The following is a 20997-nucleotide window of genomic DNA, read 5'->3' on the forward strand; positions in this document are numbered from 1 at the left end:
AACATGACTCATTCGGAACCTCTTAAGAAAAAAAGGTAACTCTTACGTTGCCAAAATTTTCCACTTACATATCTGAATTCAAGGCAAGACATACAATAAGGAAAAGCTATTTTCATCCATGTTACAGAACTCTTGTTGGCCAGTGTTATCCAAGACAAATAGACAGACACTTCTACTTAAGTAAGAAGTAGTGGTGATTAATGTGCCAAATCCCTATCTGATTACATCAGACTCAAAATAATCTATGATACTATTGGAGATGAACAGAGTGTAAGTCAAAATGTAAAGGTTGAAGTCTCATCATGTATGACGTTCGCTAGAAATACTGTACCAAGAAAAAGGTGATAATGCAAAAGGTTGCTACATTTGGAAGAGGTCATGTGCTCTTATGTGGGGCTCAAGACTCACCTAAAGAATAAAGGGATGGTTTGAAATCAGTGGTTAAGCCAGCAATGATATACAGAACAAACTCTTGGCCAATGAAGAAAGAATTGAAAAAAATGATGGTTACGAAAACGAGAATGCTGCACTGCATGTGTTTGATACAGTAAGATACAGGAATGAGAGAATAAGATAAACAACTAGTGTTGTAAAGATATCTAAACACATTCTAGATATAAGACTGCAGGGGTATGGCCAACTAATGAGAAGAATAAACAATTATGGTCAGAAGAATTATAGCAGTCAACTAGACTGGACGAGATATAGAGCGATACCACGAAGGAAATGGACAGATATGGTTAAGAGTTGCTTCAGGGAGAAAGATGTAACGGGAGAGAAAACTGAGACAGTTATTTATCGATAAGATTCACCAGAAACATCTACCTTACATTCATCGGGGAAAATGAGGAAAAAGAAAAAGATGCATAAGAATTACTGAAATTTATTCGAGGCAGTTTTATAAACTACCGTCTAAAACCAAACTCACTTTTCGCGTGTGTATTTTACACACAAAAAAAACACGTTTCTCACTTCTTTACGTTCTCTCTTTCACTGGAATGTAGTTTCGTTATGCCAAGTTGCTTTCAAGAAATATAACATAATACTTACACTGTTAGCCTTCAATGCAGGTTTACTAAACTCTCCTTTTCCCACTTCATGACTTGTTGCATAACTTACGAAAGTAAGCTTAATTATAACTCGTCCTCACGTTTTAATTCATTTTAACTTCTGTATTTCTCGTATAATGTTACTTTTTTATTGTAGTTAATGATTTAAATAAAATGACGAGTGATGAATTCATTGGTAAGATATATCGCAAATGTAATTTTTCTATCTCTCTATCTTCTCAAGAATACGTTTCATTTCGATCTAAATCCATTAACGCAAACAATAAGTGGAGGAAATCAATTACTCTAAGTTTCAGGTTTGATCACGATAGTGAAAATGGTAATATGATGTGTAAGGAGCAGCAGATTTTACGATGTAGAATTAGTCTTGCGTATCTAGGTTTCTTCTCTGACTTTATCCCTCATATATCAGCTCTTACGGGTTCAACAGTGATTTTTATGTAGTGAAAACGGTACAAAATAGCGAGAAATAGTTTCTTTTACTTTTAATATGTCTCCAGTGTTTAAAGAACAATTGTTATTGCAACCTATATCTATCCATTCAAACAGAAATGGTAGAGATATGGAACTCACGGTTTCAACACTGATCACAATATGAAAGAAGTTATAACATACAGTAAGGATATACTGTAAGTTATAACACACAGTAACTCTATAACATACAGTTTTCTTGACACTAATATTGATTGTGTAATCGCCCGGGTGTCAAGTCGCTGTTCGGGCTTCCATTTATTTGTAACCAATTCGATTCGAGCTCTCTGTTTGGGTGAACATTTATTTGTAGCCATTCCGTGTAATCTGGTCGCTGTTCGTGGTACGTGGTCCTACCTATAAGTATTTTCCTGATACTTGAACTTAGCTGGACAGGACGATGAGGACCTCTCCAAGAAGAGTTACAAATTGTTTCCAAATCGCTCGTCGGTCTCAATGATGAGATGAGCATTAGGCGCCGAGAGGTTCGGGTGTCTCGTCTCGAAACCTCACGGACGATCAGACGGTCATCCAGACCACAACGCACACAAACATCACTCATACAAACAACGAAAACACACTGTATTAAATAACAGTATACTTATTTATTAGAACACTATTATAAAAAATAGCGAAGAGGAATGAACACAACACTGAACACAGAATATGTATGATAATTTTCATCACTTAAATCAGACTTTACCCTTTTAAGGCAATCTAGCCCTTTATATATGTATGAGATTATAATTCAGATTTCACTACAAATGCTTCTCTCACACCATTGACGCACTTGGTGTTTAACACTGGGGAAAAGTTGTTTGGATAATCCCCCAAGGAATCCAGTTGTTGCGCCAAACAATCCTGAAGCGTAAAGATGATTCTTCAGCAAAATAAAAAAAGAAGTAGAATGCTAATGTTGGAGGGCGCGTGTATAACTTTTTGAACGCACAAGGTTTGTGAACCTGGGACTTCACTAGTTGGGGCTAGCCGTAAGAAAACGTACTTCACTGGCTAATAGCTTATGCCCATTAACCCAAAAGCATACTTGGTTCCCGACGCAACGTGCGTGGTGGCTGCGTACAATACCGAACTCAAACTCCCTGAGCACCAAAGATCAAGATACGGGCTGCAATGGTCGACTGAAGAGTGTTGCCAATTCATTCCGAAAACCACTCAGTTAAATCACCTGTGTGCACATGCAAACAGAATACGGAAAATAATTTATGTTAATTTTAGTCAACCGCCCACAATGCACTAGACACGGCGATATCTCTGGCGTGGGAAAGTATAGGTAACGAGCTGCAAAACAACGCAATTGGTGCCACTTTGGTCACGGACATCTGGTCAGCCCGTATTTCTCTAAACTACTGCAATATTTCCATAAGCGATTAAAGAAAACACTTATTTCAGTTCCAAATAACTGCAGAATATATACTGTGCATATAATGTCAGGGAGAACCACTGAAATGGTTTGTCACTAACTGAAATGTTCTCACCAATAGCAATGTTTTAAATATATATATGAAAAAGCGATGAAAGACTCCAATTGTGTGGGAAAGAAGCAATTCCCACCGAAGAAAGAACTTATTTACGTCGCAGAATAAAGTATAAATCGAAAATAATAAGCACTGTCTTTACGAAATATACAGAGCGTCCACAAAAAGCACTTCTATAACCTGGCGGCGGTTATAATTGAGTACTTTAAGATAGGATTCTATCTTTGAATTTACTTTTCCATTGAAGGTTCAGTAAGTGGTTCTCATAGAGCGGAAACGAAAACAGAAAACAAATAATGTTTATATATACGTGGATTACAGATCCAAGGGACTTATTGCATCTTAATTAATACCGGAAGTAGTAAAACGTAACAGTTAACGATTTTTATATTAGTTCATATAGTAAAAATTAAAATTCCTCACCGATTATCACTATGTAGTAGAATTTGGAATGTATTCAATTTTTATTGAAATCAAGTGCTGTGTGGAACATAATTGATATATACTGAAGGGTTTGTTGCTCCATTGCCCTAGTGGTGACATTAGTACGGTATAAAGCTGGTCTCTGAGCGGAAAAATTTTGAATTTCATTAACAAACTACAGGTATCCTTGTTTCTTCCTCGAATTTACTGAATTGGCCATACAGTACTTATTAGGTGGATGCTTAAATTGTAAGTGGTAGTGAGAAGCTCTTTTGATATGAGTTCAGCGTCCCAAGTTCATAATCTGGATCTGGATTTAATCCTTTATAAAATCCCGGAACTATGTTTATTATTACCTATTTCAGTATTGAATTTGTATTGTTTGGAAATAAACTATACCTCCATAACGTCGATGAAAATTATTTGTTATAATATATCGTTCAGTTTTATGACTATTTTTTGAGTTCGTATTAAAAATAAACTATTTCTTTACATCTATTTTTATTATTGGTTTTACATTGAGCTCTCGTTAAAATAATGTGTTAATGTATTAGATCTGACATGCACATTAACACTTATATGAATCCATCAAATAAATCCTTATTTTCAGCCTCCTCTTGAATTCCAAGAACGAAAGACGAATAGTCTTGTCGTACAGTGACGTGTGTATGTATCCATGTACTTCTTTAATGTAATCATTCTAAATTTGTTTGAATATCTAAATTGCACTTCTATGACTTTAGGATATTTCAAATTATTGTTACTACTATTATTTTCTAATTTCTTATTCGGATCTATACATTGGGTTGCATTGCAAATTATGAGTTTTTCATGGATTGTACCTTATATGTATTGTTACTTCATTCAGATCAACATCGCCCGAAAGACCTGAAATAGGTGGTAACATCACAGTGGAAGTGATTTTCAAATACAGTAAATCCAGGCTACGGATGAGAGTTATTCGCAGTATGTTAGATATATTTGGTAAGTTTTAAGATTGTAATATTCAGTTATTTAATTGTAATATTCAGTTAAACAACGTTTAGTCCATTGTACAGCTTATATTATATTCTTTGTGAATTTAATGCGCGTGATGTAAGTACTGAGTATCTCCAGTGAAACAGTGGACTTTTTCCAGACAACGAAGCTCACGTTTGAGAAATTAATGCTGGAATAATTATTCATTTAACCTGCAACTTTGAAACTAATCCTTGCATCAATACTTAGTTTGCATTACTAAACTTACTAATATATATTTCGAAATTCATCGTAAGGTTCGTGAAACCACTCCTTGACATATCCTACATCCACGAGGGCTGTCAACAAATGTCTACCATCACGTAGAAAGTGTTTAACTACTAAAAGTTTGGTATTTGCCCTTCTCCAAATATTAGCTACGTAAAAACACACACTTCTCAAAATAGCCGTTGAAAATTCAGGCCTTTCTTTTCAAGAAAGTATCATACGGGATATGAAACTAATGCTGGGTATCGTAAAGCGATGTCTACAATAACGTTTAACTTCCCTATGTTGTGATATGCTAAACTTCACATTTTACAGAGTTGTTTAAACCGGTTTATTTTTGTGGAGACTTTGTAGTAATTGCTCGATCGTCAAGTACATGTGAACGGTACTAGCAAATCTTATATCAGAAGTAGGTAACAGGGATACCCTCATTACCGTAATGGACGAAGAATCATTTCCCAATTATTACACCTATCCGTACAAAGACTCATCTAGCCAGTAGGAGTCTACTGCTATCTGTAGTTTTGGCATCGGAGCTTTTAAAAAAGTAACATTTTTTCGCACTTTGGTTCCGAAACACTCCCAGGTATCCAATTCCACGATATGCCAAAAGTCCGTGATTCCTGGAAATCAAAAGGGATTACTTTCAACTGTACCAATATCAAAATATGTTAGAAATTATTTGCTGAAACACCATGTACACTCTCGGACCTAACGGTATTTGTTATGTACCATCTGAAAGAAGAGACAACTCTGTTCTCCTTTGATGGAGTTGTGATGTTTTTCCTATAACCATACATTGCTCTATCAAGTAGTATAAAACATCTTTGATTGAAGCGTACATTTTCCAGCTCATTACTCATATTTCCTCAATATGACGAGTGTCACGCATGAGGAACCTTCGTCCTTTCTGAACCCGGGGTTGGGGCTAAACTGGACAGTATCAATATCCTCAGATGGGAGAAAAATGATTTCCTTTCTGTAACTTGTTCATTTTTTAAAAAAAATAAGTTTGGTGTCAGAAGAACATTATCGATTAACAGCCAAATCACTTTCTTAAAATGTCACACGCTTTCCCTTAAGAGCATTACGAAGATTTCGTAGCCCATGTAATATATTTCAGTTACTATTTGATAATAGAGAAGGCAATCTGTATTACTTACGCAATTACAATTCAATAAAAATCAAAACATGACATTTTGTCTGTAAGTCCCATACGGTACTTAGTTGATGGGGAGTTAAAAATATGTATTCATAACTTCAATATCTAAGTCATGGTGATACAACCAACATTAATACATGGTCGAAAGATTATTCTGAAAATAATTCTTTTAGTTACACAAATAAGTGAAACGTTGCTCTTTCTCAGAAACTTTGTGGACTTTCACTCATACCCAAGGCCTTACAGTTAAATTTCTTAACTTAAAAACTAATGAAACTACATTAGTAACTAAAGAGAAAAGAACATTAATTACTTATGTTTCATGCATGTAACAAAAAACTTTCCATACGAGGGCAAACATCTTTGATCGCTTCTCTTATTAGGACTTTATCATATTGCAAGAATGAAATGCTGTACAATTTGCAATAGAAAGCATCCGCTGTGTGGGCTGCTACAAGTTTTAGAGAAGTAGAAGGAAGATATTCGAACTGAAAAGAAATACAGTTGCAGTGCTTTCTATCAAGGGATATTCATAAAGCTCTGTGTTTTTTTAGACAACCAATTGCTCTCAGATACACTTTTATGTTTGACAGACTGGATAATCACTGTACCAAGCACAATTTTATCACTGTTGCAATTGACATAGGAGGACTTGGTCGCTCTATAGAGCTCTGGATAATGACTTTCCTGGGTTAGAGGTCAAAAACTAGCAACACTAGCATTACATGAAGTGTCTGGTGCTAGAAATTCCTACAGTTAATGAACGAAGAGAGCTATGGATGTAGGCTCTAAAGTTCAAATTATGAAAAGCAACCTTCACTGAAGTTAACCTCGTGTAGGCAAACTGAAAGTAAACTTAGGAACTATCAGAGATCGTTTACCAGATTTATTACCTTGATTCAGCTACGTTCGTTGACATATTGGTCTCCTAAGTCAATTTATTATAATTATCAATTGCTTTCAGTAGATACTAAAACGCTAAAACATTCAGTAGACTACGAGGTATTATTGTGACGCAAATTGGTTGATTGAATCCTAATTTTATTACCCCCATTTGTCTGTTTTTGCTGTGGATTTGAATCATTACTTACCAATTCTTAAGTTTCACATCAAGTTTTAATTTCCTGACCGTGCAATTAATTTTTATATCAATCACAAAAAGGGCATAAGTCTTTAAACATATTCGAAATCTTCTATTTGTATTTGTATTTTAAACTGAATTTGTAAGTACGAGTTAGCGAACCACGTCAGTCACTGTATCTATCATTTGAACTAAAATTTGATGCAATCCCTTTTCAGTATAGATGGTCTTGCATTTGAGACTTTTTTCCACAACAATAACGTCTGATGAAATATAGCATATTTACCCATGATAGCAGTTTCATAATACATAATATATTTTTAAAAGCTAGAGCTTGCTGCACTATTACCCCAGAGAGATCACAATAAAATTAAGATGCCTCCTGGGAATTCCGTAAATACGAGCATGAGAACAAAGTATTCAAGGCGAAAGGAGGATGTATTAAACCATCATTCGCATCGACAAAACATTACTTCTTAAGATTGAAACTAAAAACAAGAAATAGTTATAATGAAAAGTATTACTCCTTCTTCCAAGATAAGGTATCTCAGAAATAAGCATAAAAATGAATCTCGATAAATCTGAAACTAATTAGTTTCCCATAAATCATAGTTTAGCTAAATCGGTCTTTTCCTAAACGGTACATTCATTGCATTTCATGAAGAGGATTAAGGAAAAGCAATAGATTTACTTCATCTGGTAAAAATTGTCAAACGAACAAGAAATTATTTCTGTTCTCTACTGATTTTTCTATAGTTGATACCTAGATAAATCTTTTTCTTATCTGAAAAATGGTTTTTACGAAATTTCATCACTATAATTATAAAAGCCATTATTTAGATAATTTTTTTGTGAATATTTTTACAGACAACACGAACTAATTTCTTAATCGTATGTTTCCCTTATTTTACTTTACTAATAAAATAATTTACCTGAATTTTCCTCCTTTTATTCGATTCAATTCCAGGTTCTTGCAGAAGCATTTCCTTCTTTGGACAAGTCCATAAATCTAGTGAACAAATGGCATACGGCCAAATACGAGTATTTGAATTACATAAAACATTAAACTTATATTCTTGAAGCCTAACATAAGATAACATTTATTCAATATTCATAAAATTAATGGCATATATTAACTTATTCATCTTGTAGTGTGAAATCCCGATTAATTGTTTTCTTTTCATTTCAGTTTCAATAGGAAATATAGCTGCTTTCTTTGTTGGAGCGAGTATCATGAGTGTAGCAGAGCTGTTTTATTACATTATCATCCGTCCATATTTCATATATAAGAAAATTACAAGAAGGCATAGGAGTAAATGAGCGGATAAATTTGTGAAAAGTAATATAACTATATTTACAAGTGCTAGAATAGCAGCTGATATATAACCTAATGTGTAATTAAGTAAATTTCAGGTTTCATTTGATAGCAATTTTAGACTAGTATTGTATTGAATATTTCAATCTCAAATTATATCTTCTCAACTATGTCAATATACAAATTCTTTGATATGAGCTTTGTTTTCACTTCACTGAGCATGTAATGAACTGCGAGGGTATGCTCAGTTCTGTTGAGTACAAAAGAATGAAGAGCTCAATTCCAAAAGAGCCAGTCAAAAAATTCAGTTTTTCAGGAGACGATTCCATCATTCTATTTCTGTGAAAGAAAATTAATCTACATAAAACAAAATTGTAATTGCCTACTTTTCGTTATAACGGTGAAATTATCATCTATAGCAAGAGTTATATAAGCATTTTAGGCATGAGTCAGAAAATAACTTCAGAGAATACTGTTGACTGCTCACTCAGACCGCTGCGACTTTTCATATCATTATATTTTCCACAGTCCCACTACTACAAGTGGATCTTTTCGTCTACCTCCCTGTCTATCAAATGGTTACGTATTCTGAAGTTCGTGTTATAATTGATCTCCTGTGGGCGGCGATGGAGGGGTCGAGCGGTCTCACAGACGTACTATAGTAGTTAAGTGAGTATTTTGCTGATCAGTTGTCTTTCATTATCTACTGATTGTTAGCAGTTTTGTGTCTTACCATGTGACACGTCTTGCACCACACATCAAATGATGACCCAGAGACTGGAAAATCTGAAATAATCACATTTTATAACATGAGTAAAGGCGGAGTGGATACTCCAGACAAGAAATGTGCAGATTACACATCAAGTCGTCGAACAAGACGATAGCCATTGACAATTTTCTTTATGCTGGTGGATGATGCGTGTGGTGTTAATGCGTATGTCTTGCATTAAGTCCACGCTAAGTCCGTAGTGATGACAAAACTAGATTTCATGAAAATGTTGACAAAAGGACTTGTTAGGCCTCACATAGAACGTAGATTGTTCATCGGATATCTGCCGCGTGAGCTGAGTTTTTCAATCAATACCATACTACAGCTTGAAAGTGAGTTTCCTACCATTGCGCACAAGGAGTTGGAAAGGAAAACAGTCTTCTGTCAACTGAGTTGTAAGCGGAAATCAAAGATATTCATTCGTGTCAGCGGTGTGGGTACCGATTACCTTGCAGTGCAGAATAAAAAAGATATAAGTGCCTACCTGAAGAAAGTTCATGCTGTCAGAAAAGTTAGTGCGGTACTTTCTTTACCGGCAAAACGTATTTTCTTTACTTTCTCCATAATATAAGAACCAAAAATAAGTTTCATTCATTACCTTTTCACTACAAAAAATGTAAGAGTATGTCTATAACAGTACTTTCCTGTAAGTTTAAAAAAACTAAAATTAGATGTTTTTTCTCCGTTTTTACTGTATTTTTTATTATTAATGCATCTATAAGAACAATGCATTTTAAATTAGTGTTATTTTGACTACATAAAAACGGGGAAAAATGGAATATTTCAACAATTACAATTTTAGAACAACAGTGAAAGCATTGTTGCAAATTTTGACTATGTTCTCTTTCTCATTGTTTTAAAAATATAAAGCTTTTTTTAATCGTAAAACTACTATGTTCTATTTTTCTATAAGCAACTAAGATATGTAGGATATCATTTTGAAAAATATGCAATGAATCTACTATTCAGAAAATGTGAAACAACAATGCGGTCTGACAGACCGTTCCATAGTAGTTACGTGATTCTTTTCGTCCATAATACTTAAGGGCTAAGGACATTTTGGAAAACAACAGTTTTCTTTTGCCTACAATTAATTTGATTTATGTAGTTTTAGCATGAAATCTAGTTTAATATACGGAGATGCTTAAATGGAACTTAATAGAACCGGTATTGCAAATTTGACAAAAACTGACTCCACCTCTTCAATTACTAACTACCAAATACTACATTATCTTTGTATATGTTGACTTACATTCTGTAAACGGTAGGTTAAGATTAATTGTACATTTTGCTTGTTAGTACTTTTAATCTCTGGCATCTAAGTCCAATATGAAAGTACACTAATTTCTTCGTACTATTAGTCCTATTATATTTCATTCACATCTGTCATACGAAGAGATGGTCAAAATAACGTATCATGGTACCAAACAACTACTGCAGGACATTCTATTCTATCTTAAATCCAAGCTCTTACTGAAGCTGAAGAGTTTGAGAATGAAGTTGACCCATCCAATATTGCAAAGATATTTTCCATCCAGAGGAGCGGTTTCCAAAGCAAATCAAGTGTTCCGAGTACAGACCACACGTTCAATGCCTGGTGGGAACGAATGTGTCTTTGTGATGTGGAAAAGCAATATAATGAAGAAAAAGGAATAAACGCTATCAATTATTTAATGAATGGATAATTTTTGAAAGGTGTACACATGACGGTACTTTGGTAGATCTTTCTTACACACATAGAGATCATTTCCTATAAAACCACAATGTGCTTTTGTTTCTTTTATTTAATTGTTCTTTCATTGTACTTAGTATCATCATTCGACTTAACTCGACTTTTACATTATTTCCATATATATATATATATATATATATATATATATATATATATATATATATATATATATATATATATATAGGCGTGATATTTACAGCTTTTATTTGATGCTTTGTTACAATTTGAATTGATAAGCGAAGTTGTTAGTTCGTAAATGTGTGTAACAATAAAAACGTGTTAAAGTGGAACCTGCGCCAGGTAAGTTATTCCTGTATGCATGCATGTATATCATATACTAAGGTAAAAATATTGTAATATAAGTGTGGTATCATACATAACTTTCTATGATTATATTAAGTAGTAAAATATGTGATATAGATCATAATGGATGAAAAGATGTGAGATGAATAGCTGTACAGAAATATTTTTTAACCAACCTTCAAACTTTCTTGGGTCAAAACATCTTTCAAATTTTACAAAATGAACTGAAATAAGTAATTAAAATCATATCCAAAAAAGGTTTTTTAACATTTTTTGTAAATAAGAATATAGAAGTGAAATACTCATATTTAGATAAACATCATCCGTCACAAGAGTTTAATCTTTTCTGTTCAAAAGTGATATTTCTTACTTGCACAGTATTCATTTCACTTTTGTTGTGTACAATGGAAAGATTTAAAATTTAAATTGTGATGAATTTAAGATGCCTGTTAAAAATATTTCGCGTGTTTTTGTATCTATCGCCAAACCAAATACATGAATATCGGATCAGTTAGGTTGAACTTTTGTTGCGCATATAGGACCAAACCTTTATAATAACACTTCACAATAATATGTACAAATTTATATCATGTACAATTACGTTAGAGATTATGAAGTACATGAGGTCCATTTGGAAAGCAGGCGTGAGTTTATTGCTCTTACCGATTATATTGCGTTAAATACAAGAAAAAACTATAATGATTCAATAAACATACAATGAGAGACCATGGGAGCTTAGGTTGATTTTAGATATAAGCTCCTTGATTAGAATTTAAGCTCAAATGTGTCTCTTTTGCTCCATGCATAATTCAGAGAATACTATGTATGCATAATGAAAGCAATGAAGCAAAGAAACATATACATATTACATCTATAAATAAGACGCTGTGTATATTTTGTAAAGAATTAGAGTAAATTCGCCAGTAGTCGGTCATTTCCCAGAAGTTGAACATCTACCATTTAGAATATAGTGTGTTTACAGTTTTCTTAATAGTATAGCTCGTTTCTCCATCAGTTCAAAGATCTAAGCATGGTGCCATGCTGTTCAGTTTCAGAATCATTAGTCGTGCTACGGTCAACCTGTCATTTGTTTCTATCAAGAGATCAGATTTCTTAGATGAACTACTCGGTTTTCTTACATTAAATGGCTGTGATATCTTAATTATATTAATACTCTTTGACAAAGTTTGAATAGTCCTGATTTGTCCACTGTTGCTTTTTCAAAAACAGAAAAGGTAATATCATTCAGTAATATTACAAATATCATTGATCAGTTCACAGTTTGCAACATATCTACTACAACTAATTCCGATTACAAAAGTTTTTAACTAGGCACCAGATTGAAATTTTACTCTCAAAACAAGCATTCAACACAAGTTTTAGTGGGACAAACACTGCATTGCCAGCACTTTATATTAAATAAGTATTCCATTCATAGACTTATCCAGAAATATTAGATTTTGGGGGATGTACCAAAAGTCAACAGTAATAATAATAATAAGTTATTATTATTATTATTATTATTATTATTATTATTATTATTATTATTATTATTATTATTATTATTATTATTATTATTAGCATATCCCTCCTATTGTATTTCGTGGAATATTATTCCTTTTTCTGCCAGTTTGCGTCAGTCTAATTACAATTTTCCTTTCTTACACGAAAATAATATTTAGACTTGTAAACCCTCATCTCACTTAAAAGATCGTGTGGCACAGTTTGCGACACAATACCTTCCTCTGGAAAACTCTGGGAATACATGTATTGCAATCGCGAAACTCACCAGAGTCACCCGTCAATGTAATTATGGTGGGGTGCTTCGAGGAATTGTTTATGCATTTTCTTCCAGCTTAGGTTAGAAATTACTAGAAATGACATATAGTTATTTTTAAAATATATTATTATCCATTAAAAATATATAAAAAAGAATAAAAATAATTCAATAAAAATCTTAGAAATTCACTAAAGAAAACTCCTCTTTGCCTTGTCTGAATAAGTGTGTACTCTCACTTCAACTCTTCGAAGTTCTTGGAAATGATATACTACCATACATAAAAATTAATCCCCCTACAAACATACATGTTCTTGTAGTTTCAAGATTTAAGACAGCCGAAATAGTATAGTATATAAAATATTGAATGGTATATAAAATATTGAATGGGAGAGGTTACATCCCCCCCAAACTCATTCGATACACTAGTGCAACTATTGGTTCTCAACAAACAAATCGCAAACAAATAATCTGAAATTCTGTAGCCATTCTCAGAAGTTCTGCTTTGATATGCCATATGGAGAAAGTTTGAATGAAGTTTGGAATGAAAGGAATGAAGTTTGGAAAAGAGATTTTCTGCTCATGTATATAAAGCACGTGTTTTGCTACAAAATTAATTAAGAGACACAATCAACAATCAACTTATAAATATTTCTGTTATTTGTGGATATAAAAATTGTATTTTCTCAATGGACGAATGTATATAGTATATAAAAACGTTATCCTTAAATCTGCAGTCCATAATATTGTGAAGTATGAAAGTGTGTTGACTGCTGGAGCTCATGCAATGTTGGATAATCCTTCAGGATCGTAAATAATTGAATCCTTATCCCAAATAACGGTACATTCCACATTAAGGAATTCACTTACCAATGAGTAAGTCACATTCATACTAAAATGCTGTTTTTTTTCATTGCTCAATAATATACCAGCAACCTCTGTGCGGAGCACTGCCGTACATGCAAGTATATCACATCTTCTGTTGATTTTCTCAGTTTCACTGAAAGGTGTCCTACAACGTTGTTAGGGAGAATGGTTCAATTCAATCTCCCACTTAAATTTGTTATTTGACTTCTTGAATTTTATTTATTCTAATTATGCACTATAAAGACATTATTAAAAATTACATACGCAACTTGTATTTAACAAAATAAAATGAACCCCTAAACGCTGACTACTGGCACATTTACTCTACCCGATTCAAATATTTTTGTCCAAGCACTTATACACATATAACATTGAGGCTAACTTACTAACATACAGTATTAAATAAATACATCGTCACATTTGTGATCTAAGAACAAACTTTAAAAACAAATGGAGGTGTATAAATAACAATCATTTAACACTTCAAGAGCTATGTTCATATATTTCATATGCAATTAATCTATTACTGGTGGTCATGTGCGTACATGTTATCCATACTTCACTTGTTATTCAATAGGATAGTGAAAGTTGCTAATCTCACAAGTAAACCTTACGTTTGGGTGAATCGAGTTGCTGACTGAGACACATATGAGAAAGTAGTACTAAATGTGGTCAGTATTTCAGTGAAGTTTTAGGTGCGAAGCTCCAGGGGTTTAGGAGATACAGCTACCAGAACATCACATGGAAGTACAGAATAGTCTTCATACAGTTCGAGGTAAAAGCTCTGTAAGACCTCTTGTAACGACAAAAGATAAATAACAAATATATGGGTACATATTAGGACTAGGGGGAAGTCATATAGTAAGGGTATACCTGACGGCGGCCATCTTGAAATCCGCCATTTTGAATTAAGGTTAAGTTTTTAAAATAGGAATAGGGTCATGTGATACATGATTTAAGGCGCAAATTTAATCAGAAGAACAATGGTGACGTTAATTTTGATTTACGCGCAATTGGTAAAAAGTTACAGGGAAATTAAATATTGTTGCAGCATATGTATTAGTCCTTTACCCCACCTTGTAAATTTTGTTTTAATGATAATAATTAAATAAAAAGCAGATGGATAAATATTAGGTCTATGGTAAGAGTTGCCTTGATGGCGGCCATGTTCAAATCCGCCATTTTGAATCAGACAAAAGTTTTAAACAAAACGCATAACAGTGAGACCTTATTAATAGCAAATTTTACCATAAATCCAACGGTATAACCATTTTTGCTTTATCATTAACCAGCATTTGTTATCGCATAAACAAGTTGCTAATTTAAATAAAAATGACCAAAGTGGAACTGAGTCATAATTGAAATTGGGTCTTTGGTGTTTTCCAGAAAAGTCCTCAATTAGTACAATCAATATGTAGTTCAGAAAAGAGTGCATGACTTGCACAAATGCTCTGCTCACAGTGAGCACACCTGAAACAGGCAATCGAGTTACACTTGACACATTTGTCGTTAACAATTCCGTCAAAGCAGTAGTCGTAAGAAGCGATCCATTTAACTTTGTGCTGGTTAATGATAAAGCAAAAATTGTTAAAAATGGTTATGGTAAAATTTGCTATTAATAAGGTCTCACTGTTATGCGTTTTGTTTAAAACTTTTGTCTGATTCAAAATGGCGGATTTGAACATGGCCGCCATCAAGGCAACTCTTACCATAGACCTAATATTTATCCACCTGCTTTTTATTTAATTATTATCATTAAAACAAAATTTACAAGGTGGGGTAAAGAACTAATACATATGCTGCAACAATATTTAATTTCCCTGTAACTTTTTACCAATTGCGCGTAAATCAAAATTAACGTCACCATTGTTCTTCTGATTAAATTTGAGTCTTAAATCATGTATCACATGACCCTATTCCTATTTTAAAAACTTAACCTTAATTCAAAATGGCGGATTTCAAGATGGCCGCCGTCAGATATACCCTTACTATATGACTTCCCCCTAGTCCTAATATGTACCCATATATTTGTTATGCACCTTTTGTCGTTACAAGAGGTCTTACAGAGCTTTTACCTCCAACTGTATGAAGACTATTCTGTACTTCCATGTGATGTTCTGGTAGCTGTATCTCCTAAACCCCTGGAGCTTCGCACCTAAAACTTCACTGAAATACTAATCACATTTAGTACTACTTTTTCATGTGTGTCTCAGTCAGCAACTCGATTCACCCAAACGTAAGGTTTACTTGTCAGAGTAAAACATCTGATTTTAGTATTGGCACTTGAAATGTTAATGAAGAATATTGCCTATAATTTCGAAACTCCCACCCAAAACATGGAGCTAAATTTTCTAAACCTCGTACGAAGTAGACAGTTCTATTTCTAGTAGCAACATGTTGCTCGTAATGAAACAACATTAGAGCGAGAAACTTCGAGAGAGTGATACCAAGTCTATCGCTTGTGCAACAAAATACTATTGCAGTCAATGAAATAAGTGAAGATGTCGTAACTCTGGAAATACATGCTGAGGTGTGCAGGACCTTGACCACATTTTTAACCCTCACCATGAATTAATTTTACCAGACTTCTTGTAAATTTTGTTCCCGGGCTCAACTTTAGGAAACAATATTCATATTTTGTATATGCTCAACGTTTGTCAAGTGCATGCTTTAATGTTGCAAATGCAGTGCCTGCTTATATATGTCTTCTAGAATAAAGTTGTTTCATTTGGAACTGAGTATCGTTGATAGGACTTCTTTGCGTTTTCAATGCTAGAACTTCATATGATTCTCCCAGATAAAAACAAACAAATTGGCGATTTAATATCTTCTTACGTTCAGACATATTCCAGTCACACATTTTTTATATTACTTCCAAACATTTTGATAAATCATGCAAGTACTCCGATTCTGCCTGACTTCATCGTGTAGTTTGTGAACCAAGAATTATTTCAAAATTCATTTAAGATTTAATTTTATCTTCCTCATAAAATAAAATACTTGAAAAACAACATATCATTATTAATATCTAATGTAAAAGAAAAATGTAGTGCTTAATTGCTATTAAACGTATAGAACTGACATCATTCCAAGACGTTTGAAAATTTTCATAACTGCATGGCATAAACGCAATTTTATTAAATAGCGAAATTTACGAATTAAATGTAAGTAAACGTCTGATACTTTAACGGTTTAATTTTTATGGCTTGTTTGATAAAAGAGATGTCAAAATGGCAAAGTAATAGCTGTAAACGTTTTAGAAATAAGAAACCCATCAAGATAAAGGGGTCGGAAATCTTGTAAAGGGAAGTTCAAATTGAGAATTTTTCTAATATAACGTGATAGCACTGTAAGTTCCACAAAAGTTATTGTACATATATTACCTTTAAACCAGGGTGCAAACAATCATGATTTCTTTTTAAAAATCATTTTTGTTGATTTTAATTATGCCATTTAAATGAAAATATTGGGCTTAAATTTTGAAGCAATCCCCAACCAGTTACCTATTTTAATCCCAAACAATGTTACTTAAACATTAAGGAAAAAGTACAGTAATGTTTATCAACATGACACTTTTTTCACAAATGTTACTGATATTTGGCAGGGGCATATATTTTTTTAAAAAACTCGGAACTAGCTTGCGGCAAGAAATACATAAATTTCGTCTAAAGTTATAAAATCTTTAAAAAAGTAAGTTTCAAAGAGGGGATTGGACTCCTCTAAATACGCTCCTATTATCTGGGAACAAAATAATTAACAATACGCGTACACAAAATAATTGTCATCTAAAGTGTCGATGATGATTTTCTCGGTGGATTAGTTAATGATTTACAAACCCTATGTTACGAAGTTAAGAAACCTGGACTGCACGTCACCCGTTCAAAATAGGATTTTCCCTAATCATCCTCTGCATGAAACACTCGTTTTCATACTGTGCTGTACATACATTTGCGTCTCATTGTATTATGATTATTATCTTCCATAATCGCAAAACAGAACAAAGAAACAGGATTTCACTTATTTTCACTTTAAATTACTTTATTTCGGAATTTGATTTTAAGCAACGATTTTTATTTTAAAAATCTAAGATTTAAATCTTGATTTCAATCCTGAAATAAATCAGGCTGATTTAAATCACATGCCTATTAATTGTCTTGATGATAATCAAAAATAAAGATTAGCAACAATAAATTCATTTGAAATTTGAAATTTATGTAAGTTCGTAATATAACAAATAATTTTGGAAATGGGTTTGATACTTTTCAATTAACCTTATTGCTTGGTGTACAAATCATCAAGAAGAGGGGACAGATACAACTGATCTTCAAAGGCATTATCTGAGAATAATGTTAACTCCTTTTCGTAATTATTATCATGGAACACTATATATGATTTACTTGAGACTTAGTAACTTAACATATTGCTTGGCGGTCGAAATTAGAGGCAAGGTGCTGAATCTAGAGGATGTTTTTTTTTAAAAAAAAATGCTTAGCAATAATTATTCTCAGAGGCATTTTTTAAATAAAACGTGTCCTGTGGTTTGTTTGAGCTCTCCTAGTGGGGTTATTATATAGATTGGAAACAGTCAGAAACTTACTTCACTTATCTCAACCTTGAAAATATGAATTTCTTTTCTTTTTCTTTCTTTCTTTTTCCTTTTTTTTGGTTTATAAAGTACAATACAGGAAACCTAGAGGTAGGCAGTTGTCCTAAAACAGCCATATGGATGTATTGTATAGAAGATTGCAATGTAGCTCTATTATTTGTGCTTGGTTCAAAATAACTGAACTGCACTACTGTACAATGATTTCAAATTGCTTATAGCTGTCACATATCTGTGAGATTTGCTGCATTTTGTTAATACACAAATTGTGAATGTTTCTAGACGCTGCTGCCGAGAACTTAATTTTACTTAAATCTCTTTAATTTGGTTGGTAAGGTTAATTGAAAACGGACCGGAATGTACATACTCCAAATTGTAGTTGCAGGGTTAAGTTGTTTATTGATAACTTTTCTGCAAACTGTTCCATTCTCATAAACATGTGAGACACACTTACTTTAATGCTTAAAATCTTCATGGTAATGGCGTACACAGAACTTCATCAAGAGCGGAGTTCAATATCTCAATTCTTTTCTTTGTAAGACATGTGTAATTTTTTGGTATAACTTCATTATTAATTTTTCCATAACGTCTTGGTAAAGAATCGCTTAAACTCGAGACCCATTTCTCCGTGTACGACATTAATTAATCATGTTTAATATTTGCTGTATACACTTCAAGTAGTGCACAGAAACGAAAACTATTGAGAATATAGTAATTGTGTCAGAAATATCTCTTCAGCCGGTACTCCCATTGGTAATAAAGGATGATAAGTAAAAACTTAATTTGTCAAATTAACAACATATTTTTAAAATCCTTCCTAAGCGAGGACAAGGTAATAAGGACAAACAATTTCTTAAACAATATTAGACTAAAGTACCTACAGTAGAAACTATTGTTTTCAATAGCGCAATTGTGACGATACAACATATACTCATATTTATATAATATTGGTTTACTTGATGTTTGTATGTAAAACTCCAACATTACTTTTTGAATCATAATAATACGACAGGGATTTTGATGTTGACCCTGTATATTCTTACTCTCATGCTTGGATACGATGTACATATTGCTGCCTAAGTGGTACCTAGAATACTTAGGTAATTTACCTAAGATTTTGAAAATAATTTAAACAAGTTGTGGAGTGGAATATATATTAATGTAGGAAGGTAATAAATAGGTAATTTCTTTCTGGAACAGTTATATTAGTTTGTAGAGTACAGGATCGCAAAGTAGGTCTAACAGTATATCAAACAAATCTAACAGTAATGTAGAACACATATGTAAGCCAACGGCACTCGCAAAATTACAAAATACATTTGAAAAGTCTTATCATACATAGAAGTTATAAGTTTCCTGATAACTGAGACAAGAAACTAAACTTACATTAAGTTTCAATGATGAGTCTTGTAAAATTATACTATAAATCTTAAAATAATTAGTGTTCCGTCTAACTCTGGTGAGTATTTCCAAGATCAAACAACTCTATATATGTATAGTGTACTACACAAGCATATAACATCATTGCATATAATGAAACAGCAAAACATAGTTATTTACATAAATAAAACTGCAAAATATACGTGCAATCATTTACATCAAATAGAATCTATTGGCCTTCATGTTATCATCTTTTTATGTCAACCTTGTTATTATATAATATAAAAAATAGCTTATATAAATTATATGGTACAGTAATTTCATAACTGGTTACAAGAAACGTTTGAAATTTGCAAATTACGTTTTCCAAGCATTTACAATGGGATTAAAATGAATTTGTTCATCCTAAAGTGATTAGATAACAATAGGTTGATTCAACTGAAATGTCAGCCCTGATGTCTGGTGGGAACATTATTACCATAACAAACCATAGTGTATTAAAGTCACCTGTCTTGCGTAACAAACTTTATGCACGTCCAGCAAATGGTCAGGTGTACATAGACAATCAAGAAACAGTGTGTTGTATGAAAAAGCAACATCTGAAGCAAACAAATGCGAATGATTTTTCTTAATTACCTCAAACCTTAACATTCAGAAAAGCAAGCCACGAAACAAAAAGACAACACTGGATTTCGATCAAGAATCGGCAATTGTCGCATTTTTCGCCGTTAGTTGGTCAAATTCCGTTCCGGTGACACACCATTGCGCAATGAGTTCTGTGGTCACTGAGTAACATCCTGTACTGATGAATTATACAGATACACCGTGGAAGATGATAATTGGAAATGTATTCTTGTCATTGCAAATGATTTAAATATATACCATTCAACTGACGTTCGGAGGTTCCTGGCAACCGTTATGATGAAATGTAGTACCACGTTAGTTTACAATGGCCAACTAATATTACCATCTGGCGGAATAGTTTGTTAAGTGTAAGAAATAATGGGAAAGGTTTCCTGCATTGCAAAGGTTGCCTGCATGTGAAAGGTTTCCTGTATCCGTAATCTCTGTTGATGACAATTGGATCTACTATGTCAATTTTAAATGACCAGAAGAGTAGTTGGTTTGTGACAAAGTCCAGAGCGATTTTTCAAAATCACTCATCCACCTGCATAGTTATTGTTGATGGTAAGGCAAGGTATCTACCTCGATTTTCTTAGGTGACGTGTAATCATCAATGGAAATCATTATAGTGATGAATCCATGAAATACTCTCTAAACTTGTCTTCAATTCTCCATTAAT

Source organism: Thermobia domestica, chromosome 7, assembly GCF_964235325.1.
Source record: "Thermobia domestica chromosome 7, izTheDome1.hap1.1, whole genome shotgun sequence".
Lineage (NCBI taxonomy): Eukaryota > Metazoa > Arthropoda > Insecta > Zygentoma > Lepismatidae > Thermobia > Thermobia domestica.